This window comes from Mauremys mutica, chromosome 7, assembly GCF_020497125.1.
Source record: "Mauremys mutica isolate MM-2020 ecotype Southern chromosome 7, ASM2049712v1, whole genome shotgun sequence".
Lineage (NCBI taxonomy): Eukaryota > Metazoa > Chordata > Testudines > Geoemydidae > Mauremys > Mauremys mutica.
In genome coordinates, this window is record NC_059078.1 from 33,830,721 (window position 1) to 33,840,938 (window position 10,218).

Here is a 10,218-nt window from a genome sequence, read left to right on the forward strand (position 1 = left end):
AGTGTTCTGCTAGCTTTTTTAAAATGGCTACAAATTGTACAACTGTTTCATCTTCCTTTTGGTCTCTTTTGTGGAACCTATATCTTTCAGCAATTACCAGTGGTTTTGGGGAGAAATGCGACCCCAGGATTTCCACAGTGTCACTGTAAGATTTAGTCTCAGGCTTAACAGGGTGTAGTAAGCTGCATAGCAGGGAGTAGGTTTTAGCCTCTACAACACTTAAGAATATTGGCACCTTCTTTGTTTCTGTAATGTCATTTGCAATACCAAAAAGCTCAAAACGCTCAGTATACACATGCCACTGCTCTATATTCTCATCAAAAGGTTCCAGTGGCCTGGTCAGAGTAGCCATGATTTTAGTTTCACTTTCACAGTCAGTGCAAACAAGCAGTATTTTTATTTGTTTGTTTTGTACCTTGACTTCTACTTCCTTCTGTTACTGGAGCAGCACCAGGATCCCATCCATCGTCGCCACTTGTTATATCCTTGGGGGCAGCCGGTTTAGGAAGAAATCACTTGAGGCCAGACAGCAGACAGCTAACAAAACCACCATTTTATTTACAGACTCAGAGAACTCACCCAGCCGGCTGAAGCTGGCTGAGCTATCCCCTAATAATCTAACTCAGTTACCATAGGAACCAAAAACCATGACAACCAAATACACAACACGTGATTTTACACCCTTCACCCCAAACTGAAAATTCCTCCATAGCCTGCAAAGGTGAGTGCTTGTTTGAATGATCTGTCACAATAGACGTTTGCTCAGGGGCAATTTAATTTCTTCTTTTCAGACCTTTCCTACGTTTTTATTAATGTATTTTCTCGTTTTGTTTAGGTCACCAGCCATTGTTTACTCCACTTGGTTCTCAACTGTTCACTGAAGCCAATTTCCAAATACCCATTTTAGGCATCTGTATGCCAATTTGAGCACCTACATTTAGTGCTCAAATTTTAAAAAACAGTCTCAGTGTGCACTGGATGTGTGTGCCACTGCACAGCCAGAAAGTCTGAATATTAATTTAACTTAAATTGGTGAGCCACATTTTTCTACTTTCCCAGCTAAGATATGTTTCTAAGTGATCTCCAGCCAGAACAGGCTCTCAACCTATAAGAAAAAGTTATAAAACAGGCAGCCCCAAATGAGTTATCAGGTAGCAACACTGAGCCATAACAGACAGTTAACAAACACCATCCATTTCATGGCTTGGATTGTAAGTTCACCATTTAACAGTAATAATTTCATATTCAATGACTGCGTGGAAGCAGAATTGCTGGGGGCTCAAAATTTGAGTCTCATCAATTAGCATAAGGCCAGCAGGTGAAGCCAAATGATCTGATTGGCTCATAAGAATTCTCTGTGTTGGCTGGGATACAGCACAGTTAGGCCTGAAAATCCCTGAGTAATTTGTAATATGTGTAAAATCACAATAAGGCATTCTAATGTGAGAACTATATTGTATTTGCATCTAATTTTGGTGGGGTAGCACTTGGCCAACACGTTAAGTAGGAATTAATACAATATAATTCATACCCTATCATGTCGTATTGCTGGTCTTTCTGAGTGAGCTTGTTTATTACTTTGCTCATAAATCTAGTCCCTCTAGACAGGAAAATTATTATGAAGTGGAATAATAACAGCTAACATTTCAGAGGGCTGCCCACCTTTTCCTCCACATTAAGCAGATCAAGCTGCCCTAGGACTATTCTCCTCTATTCTGGTATTAAAATGTATGTTTGGCAGTGGCAAATGAAATCAACACTTCAATTATTTAGTTTCCCAAAGCAATGTTGTATCCATCTTCTAAGACCCATTAGTACTACGCATAAAGGGCTGAACTCCAACAGTAAGGACAAATATTTATACCTACATTGAGCAGGTTTCATTTACAAATACCTAAACATCAAATTTAGTCATTCCACATAGCTAAAAGAAAGTGTTGTCTATGGGCCTGATCCAAAGCCCGCTGAAAGCAGTGTGGGGTCTTTCCATTAACTTCATCGGACTTTGGTTCCTGCCCTGTCCACTTTAAGATGTCTTTAGGAGTATCTCCTCTCTATGCTCCAGATCAACAGGTTTGAAATTGGTGGGAGCTAGGCACCTAAATACTCTTGAGAATCTGGGTCTACATACTTACCATATTTAGTATGTGTTCCCCATGTTACTTTTTATCCACATTTTCACTGGTGCTGATAATGCATACTTTAAGATATTAGAGAATGCTATAGCCCATACCGAATATACACACACCAAAGTAAAGGTACCAGATAGCATATTCCTACTTAGGATGAGGGTGGGGTTAGTTTTATAAACCAAGTCCCTATTTAAATAAAAAATGAAAGAACTTTAAAGTATGAATAACCAATTATTTTTAAAAAAAATAGTATACATGGGTTTCAGGGTCAAGATTTCAAAAGCGGCATCTCTGAATTTATACCCTCAATGCTGCAATGTCCAGGTTTTGTAATCTTTTTGGCATGGGTAATTCTGCCTGCACAAAGTAAAAGGCTGAGAAATGGCCACTTTTGAAAATTGGCCCAGAAGCTAATTTAGAAAAAAAAAATCCCTCTTTCCACTAGAAGTGGACTTCAAACATAATAGCATGTTATAGTTGGGCTTTCCTCATAGTTTTAACACCTAATTAAATAAAAGGGCAATTAATTCACAGAAGCAAAGCAATAGATTTCTCTTGTACTTCCCATGTTTAGCTGGATATTCCCCCCCTCCCCAAATTATTAAATTACACATCTTATTTGACTTTCTGATACTTATGAACTTACAGATGGCAGACATTGTGATATGGTGGTATGTACAGTATTTTAAGAATTGGCTAGAGAATTGCTTCTCTCCTCCCCCCCACGCCACCCGCTTGCCTCTGTTATATAAATATATATATATATATATTTTAAGTGTTTAATCTAACTGTTAAAGAATAGCATATGTGAAGAGTAGTAATATAGCAATGCAAAACATACCATGAGTAGAGGGGAATAAAATATAAGTAGCCTATTTTCTTTCACAGACAAGAGAGGAAAAGCACTTGGATTGAAAAAAGAAATTAAATCTACTGTACATGAATCTGTCTTAGTGTTCATACTTAGAAACTGCATATCTGATTGCATTTATACTTCTCTGAGGGCTGCAATCCAAAATAGAAACAGCATAGGCTCAAAAAGCAGTGTTTCCAGCTTGATTAGCCAGAATCCATGGATATAATTTAAATAACAGCATTGTCTGTAGATTCATATGCAGTTTCCTACATGTGGCTCACATCTACCTATCGCAAAAAGGAGCTCTTTGTTAAATTGCATTGCACTATGCTGTGCTTCACTGGATCAAGTGATGTGACATAGTACAAAATAAAGTACACTGTACACCATGTACCCTTATTCTATGGGGCAGATATAATCTCTGTAATTATACTATAACCACATGGCAAATAACACGTAAATACATAGTAACTGCATGTTTCTGCAGCTTACTCGTTAATTATACATTGTTACCAGTAGTTCAAAGATAAATTACCAAGGAACTTGCAGCTTTTAGCTGTTTGAGGGGTCCTAACTTTAGAAACCTGTATAATAAAGTAGTTCATACAGCTACAATGTTTTTTATCCATTATCCATTGGAATGGGGAAGGGACATAGTCCCCTTATTTCCCTCCAAAACACCAGAGATTCAGTGCAGCTGCCTTATTGGATATCTCTAGTCATGTCTCTGTAGTATGCTTGAGATGCAAAGCTACTTGGAGGTCTGGAGAAGTTCAGCAAACTCCTTCTAACAAATGTACCTCTCTCAGTTTGAAAACTCTATTAGTCATCTTACAAAAATATCTTACTGGAAATCATTTACCCCTATGCAGTGAAACTAGCTATGTTTTTCTGACACAAGATTAAATTATGCAGGCTAACAGGAAGAAATCATGGTCCCATTGACTTCAGCGATGCTAGCATTTCACCCATGGAGTTGACTATCAAGCAGTTCTTTAAACAGCCTATATTCAATTACATAGCCCACCTCAGCTCTACTCTGTGGCCAGAGTTATATTTATTCCTCCATTTGTAGACTATGCTTTACAATTGAGTGTTTTAATGATATTTGTCTAACATAGAGAAATTTGCTCTCCCCAAGGTGAATCTTCCTTCTGAGCTATGGTTTTGTAATGGTTTGGTTGGCTGGCTTCTCCTCTGTTATCGGGCTAATGCTTGATCTCCATGACTGTTTCTCTTTTCCTATTTCATTACATTCATGTGTCCACATTGAACCCGCAAAGGGCTGCTGATGGGTAAAACTGCTGCTTTAAATTTGAGAGATTATTCAGAATTAATCTCCTCCTTGGCAACAGATCCTGAAGTTTTGGGTTATTTATGCTGCAGAATTTAAGCTTTAAACCATCCACCAGCTGACTTAACAGTAACACACATTTTAAAGACCTATTTTATATTAACCTATTGCAAGGAAGAAATTTCCTTTTCACTGAAAATTTTAGTGTCTCAATATATAAAATTTAATACGGATAGGAATGGTGGGCCGCTTACAGTTTGAGGTTTTAAATAATGCATTTCTTCTTATTTATTATTTGTTTTATCATAGTGCCTAGGAGCTATAGTCATGGATGAGGACTCCATTATGCTACATGCTGTACAAACACAGAGCAAAGAGATGGTGCGTGCCCCAAAGAGCTTGCAATCTAAGTATAAGACCGATGGGAGCATACCAGGAAACAATGAGACATTCTGGGTCAGCATGATAGGCTGCGGTATCAGTGCCCCAGTGGGTGAACAATAGTCTAGTTTTTTGTAGGCATCATGGAAAAGGAGAGATTTGAAGAAGGATATTGAGGTATCTTTGCAGATGGATTGGGGGAGCACTCACAAGTGCAAGAGGCAGCATGGGAGAAAGAGTGAAGGCATGTGTTTGAAAACTTAACAAGTGAATGATGGAGGCTGGCATCATGGGCTGATTGGAGACAGGTGTTGACAACTTCATAGTGAATGACAGATGATGGAATGGGGAGAGGCTGTGAAGGGCCTTCAAAGTGAGAACGAGTAGGTTATGTTTGATGTGATAACAAAGAGGAAGCCAGTGAAGCGATGGAAATAGAGGGGTGGCATAGCAAAGTGACAGGTTAGGAAAATGTATTCTGAATGGGTATGAGCAGGGCAAGATGGCATTTGTCAAGGGCAGAGAGAAGAAGGTTGCAGTAATTGAGATGTGAGATGGTAAGAGCCTGGATGAGAGTTTTAGCTGTGTGGTTGGATAGGAAAGGCCACATCTTAGATGTTATGCAGAAAGAATCAGCAAGTTTTGGACCTAGCCTGGATGTGAGGTCCTAAAGAGAGGTCTGAGTTGAAGATGAACACCCAGATTACAGGCCTGAGTGACAGGCAGGAGGTGGTGTTGTCCACAGTCATTAAGAAAGGTGTTAACGGGGACGGTTTTGGAGGGAGGATTAAGAGTTCTGTTTTAGTCATGTTGAGCTTGAGCTGATGGCTAGACATCCACAAGGAGATATCAGAGACACAGGCTGAGATTTTAGTTCAGACAGAAGGAGACAGGTCTGGAGTAAAGAAACTTGTGAGCCATCAGCATAGAGATTTAAACTTGTCGATGAGATTACCCAGAGATAAGATTTAGAAGGAGAAGAGAAGCAGACCAAGGACAGAACCCCATGGAACCCCCACAGGAAGTTGGAGGGGGGATGAGGGCACACTGAAGGAGTGATCGAGAATGATGAAGATGGAATACTGGTTCTAAGATTTGGTTAGGAAGAGGTCATTAGAGGCTTTGGCAAGAGCAGTTTCAGTGGAGTGCAAGGGGCAGAAGCCAGACGGAAGAGGTCTTGGGATAGAATTGGAGGAGAACTCCAGACAGTGATTGTAAATAGTGTTCAGTGATCTTAGAGATGAAAGGGAGAAGGGTGATGGGATGGTAATTGGACAGGCAAGTGGGCTAAAGAGGATTCTTTTAAGATAGGAGAATCTAAAGAATGGTTGTATTATGAGGGGAAGGAACCAGAGGATAGTGAGCAGTTAAGAAGAATAGTAAGGGAGTAGATGAGAGGGCTGTAGAGGTGGTTAGGAAATGGGATGGGAAGATCACTGGGGTATGTTGGAGGGGCTAGAGCAGGGATAGGCAACCTATGGCACGGGTGCCGAAGGTGGCACATGAGCTGATTTTCCGTGGCACTCACGCTGCCCGGATCCTGGCCACCAGTCTGGGGGTCTCTGCATTTTAACTTAATTTTAAATGAAGCTTCTTAAACATTTTAAAAACCTTATTTACTTTACATACAACAATAGTCTAGTTATATATTATAGACTTATAGAAAGACACCTTCTAAAACGTTAAAATGTATTACTGGCACGCGAAACCTTAAATTAGAGTGAATAAATGAAGACTCAGCACACCACTTCTGAAAGGTTGCCGACCCCTGGGCTAGAGGAAGAGAGCAGATGAGAAACTTCGGCATCTGTGACACATGAGAAAGAGGAGAAAATTGTAGGAGTGGAAACGGGGAGAGGGAAGTTCACATTGTTCATTGACAATTTTCTCTTGGAAGTAGAGCTGGGGGACATTTTCTCAGTGAATAGTTTATTTGTCACAAAATTCAGTTTTAGGCTGACCAAAACTGTTTGTGAATTCAGGTCAAATTCTGTGAATAGTTTTGACCCCCCAAAAAAGTGATGGGGGGATTGCAAAAAGTACAAATATTTTGACTTTTGGTTTTAAAATATTTTGTTTAGAAATTTAGATAGATTTAACCAAAACACCCCCCCAAAAGAGTAACCCTCCTCTGACAACTAAACAATTTTGAATTTCAGGTTGATCTGAAATTAATTTTGGTTTGGGTTTTTATTTTAGCAAGAAAAAAATTAATATTTTTTGTTTCATGTCAACCCAAATAATTTTTTTTGTTTTGGCCACTGAACTGAAAAAATCATTGAGATGCTGCTGTGCAGAGAGAAAAGTGGAAGTTGGAAGAGGGAAAGGGTTTGAGGAGTGAGTCAAAAGTGCTAACCCTGGAACCAATCCCTGTAACAAACCCCATTACCTACTCTGTCCCCATATCTACTCTAGTGACACCATCACAGGACCCAACCATATCAGCCACACCATCAGGGGCTCATTCACCTGCACATCTACTAATGTGATATATGTCATCATGTGCCAGCAATGCCCTCTGCCATGTTCATTGGCCAAACAGGACAGTCTCTACATAAAAGAATAAATGGACACAAATCAGACATCAGGAATGGTAACATACAAAAGCCAGTAGGAGAACACTTCAATCTCCCTGGACATTCTATAACAGATTTAAAAGTAGCCATCCTTCAACAAAAAAACTTCAAAAACAGACTTCAAAGAAAGAACAGGAGTACTTGTGGCACCTTAAAGACTAACAAATTTATTGTAGCATGAGCTTTCGTGAGCTACAGCTCACTTCTTCGGATGCATAGAATGGAACACAGAGACAGGAGATATTTATACATACAGAGAACATGAAAAGGTGTGCATAATGCATACTTCCACCTTTTCATGTTCTCTGTATGTATAAATATCTCCTGTCTGTGTGTTCCATTCTATGCATCCGAAGAAGTGAGCTGTAGCTCACGAAAGCTCATGCTACAATAAATTCGTTAGTCTTTAAGGTGCCACAAGTACTCCTGTTCTTTTTGCGGATACAGACTAACACGGCTGCTACTCTGAAACCAGACTTCAAAGAGAAACTGCAGAGCTACAATTCATTTGCAAACTTAACACCATCAATTTGGGCTTGCGTAGGGACTGGGAGTGGCTGGCTCACTACAAAAGCAATTTTCCCTCTCTTAGTATTGACACCTCCTCATCAATTATTGGGAGTGGATCACATCCTCCCTGATTGAATTGGCCTTGTCAACACTGGCTCTCCACTTGTAAGGTAATTCCCTTCTCTTCATGTACCAGTATATTTATGCCTGTGTCTGTAATTCTCACTCCATGCATCTGAAGAAGTGGGGGTTTTTACCCACAAAAGCTTATGCCCAACTAAATCTGTTAGTCTTTAAGGTGCCACGGACTTCTTGTTGTTTTTATGAATACAGGCTAACACGGCTACTCCTTTAAAGAAAAGGTGAATGGGATTCAATTAAATTGAAGTAGATTTGTTTAACTAGGAAGGAAGAGAGAACAAATTTGTAGTGGAGGAAGTAAAGTTAATGTTAAGTTCTTCATGCCATATAATCTTCTAATACACCTCTACCCCGATAGAACGCGACCCAATATAACACGAATTCAGATATAACGCATTAAAGCAGTGCTCCGGGGGGGCTGCTCACTCCAGCAGATCAAAGCAAGTGCGATATAACACGGTTTCACCTATAACGTGGTAAGATTTTTTGGCTCCCGAGGACAGCGTTATATCGGGGTAGAGGTGTATTTATGACTCAATGTGTATTAGCTGTCCTTGAACAGTGAACACATTAGAGGTGATAATTGCTGAGATCCATGTGTTTTTTCCCCCCAGAGGCCACTCAGCTCTTCAGTGAGAAAACTTCATAATACACAGAATCTAACAATATGCTTGTCATTTTTAATAGCAAAATTGTTTTTCAAGTAACCATTATATGGGTTTAGAATGAAGAGAGGCTATACATTTTCAACTCCTCACTTGGTGGGATGAATAATGCAAATTGAGGCAGGTTAATCCAGTATTTAGGGTTGCTACTGATTTGTCTTCGGAGATATCCAGGTTTGGATGGGGATACACTGTTCCCGATTTACCCAGTTTTTAAAGTGTTTTTATTTCCTCATTAATCCCAGTAAAGCACCAGAGAAATACAGGAAACTAACAGAAATTCTTAGAACTTTTATAATTGCACAGAGAAGAATCGTCTTAGTAATACAAAGTGAAATGCAAATTCTTTCTTCACACTTGGGAACCTGATCTTGCTTCTATAGAGGTCCATGGCAAGATTCCCACTGACTTCAATAGTAGAAGAATCTGGCTCTAATAACAGTGATGCAAGCTTATAATTCCTGTAATGCAAATGCAGGCTAAACCTAGTGAATGGAGAACATACACATTAATAACTGTTTTAGAGGGACATGGTTCCTCTGAAACTCATGTTGTTTTGAGAGTTGCCTTTGCCAAAAAAAATAAAAATAAAGTAAGAGATGGGAGAATTAATTAAAATAAAATGAGGAATCTCTCATAGAAATAGACAGCAGAACACTGCATTCAAGATCAGGACAGCTGCCAATTAAAAGAAATGTCAACAACTCAGTGGCAGCGATTTCAAAGGGGAACCTTTATTCCTCACTCTCACATGCATTGTTCATGAGCAACATCAAGAAGTGTAACATGCTAATAGCTAATAACACAGAGAATATGATTCACTAATTTACTGACTGAATAATTCAATGCATATCAAAGGAATAATTTTCTCACTTCTTTCTTTTTTTTAGATCTAATACTAAGCTGGGTAGTATCAAGAGGTTGGAAGTGCACAGACTACGAGTCATCTTTGAATTTGTCCTTCCTGGAACATAGTTTTGTTGTTCATATGGGATGCTTGTTCATGGTTTAATGAACCAAGTATGCTCCACCTTCATTATAATGCTTGCAGTAACTGCTTTCTGATAAGATTACTGTACTCTGGCTATAATCTCCATTAAGCTGTATTCCAGTTACCCTCACTGTAATTTTATTACCACTTTAGAACACTCAGATTTTTGACTCTCCTAGAATCTCTTGCTGTCTATCTTTTGTTCTATTTCTTTAGAGATACTACTGTCTCTGGTTACCATTCTATAGTGTCTTGGTGCAGCTGTCTGCTATTTTCATTCCAAATATGGAGTTCAGACCTCTAGAGTTGCTTGATCATGTCCATTCTGATCCCGTCTTCAGGTGCTCAGACTTTCTGAAACATTAATCTTTTCAGGCAGAGTGCTTTTTTTTTTTAAAGTGTTCCCCCTCTGAAGATTTGTATTTGTGTAACAGCTGCCCCAACCAGTGCGGCCCCATTTGTGCTAGGAGCTGTACACACAGGCCTGGTCTACACTACGCGTTTAAACCGAATTTAGCAGCGTTAAACCGATTTAACCCTGCACCAGTCCACACAACGAAGCCCTTTATATCGATATAAAGGGCTCTTTAAACCAATTTCTGTACTCCTCCCTGATGAGGCGAGTAGCGCTGAAATCGGTATTGCCATGTCGGATTAGGGTTAGTGTGGCCG

The 10,218-nt window shown here is 39.5% G+C and overlaps 1 long non-coding RNA gene across 1 annotated transcript; it reads left to right on the forward strand.

Annotated features, from left to right (window-relative positions):
* The first annotated feature begins 671 nt into the window (after positions 1-671).
* On the forward strand, positions 672-9,671 carry LOC123373977. The gene is made up of 3 exons (XR_006580959.1): positions 672-721; positions 4,592-4,663; positions 9,446-9,671. It is a non-coding gene; the product is annotated as an uncharacterized LOC123373977 (long non-coding RNA).
* Positions 9,672-10,218: the final 547 nt, after the last annotated feature.